Source organism: Neophocaena asiaeorientalis, unplaced genomic scaffold (genome assembly GCF_003031525.2).
Source record: "Neophocaena asiaeorientalis asiaeorientalis breed wild unplaced genomic scaffold, Neophocaena_asiaeorientalis_V1.1 scaffold243, whole genome shotgun sequence".
NCBI lineage: Eukaryota > Metazoa > Chordata > Mammalia > Artiodactyla > Phocoenidae > Neophocaena > Neophocaena asiaeorientalis.
This window is the reverse complement of record NW_020173113.1, coordinates 1,587,055-1,587,349: the sequence shown is the minus strand read 5'-3', so window position 1 is coordinate 1,587,349 and position 295 is coordinate 1,587,055.

Here is a 295-nt window from a genome sequence, read left to right as displayed (position 1 = left end):
CTTAATGAGATCCTTGCTGGGTAGAGTCATCTTGGTTGCAGGTTTTTCCCTTTCATCACTTTAAATATGTCCTGCCACTCCCTTCTGGCTTGCAGAGTTTCTGCTGAAAGATCAGCTGTTAACCTTATGGAGATTCCCTTGTATGTTATTTGTTGTTTTTCCCTTGCTGCTTTTAATATTTTTTCTTTGTTTTTAATTTTGTTTAATTAATATGTGTCTTGGCATGTTTCTCCTTGGATATATCCTGTATGGGACTCTCTGTGCTTCCTGGACTTGATTAACTATTTCCTTTCCC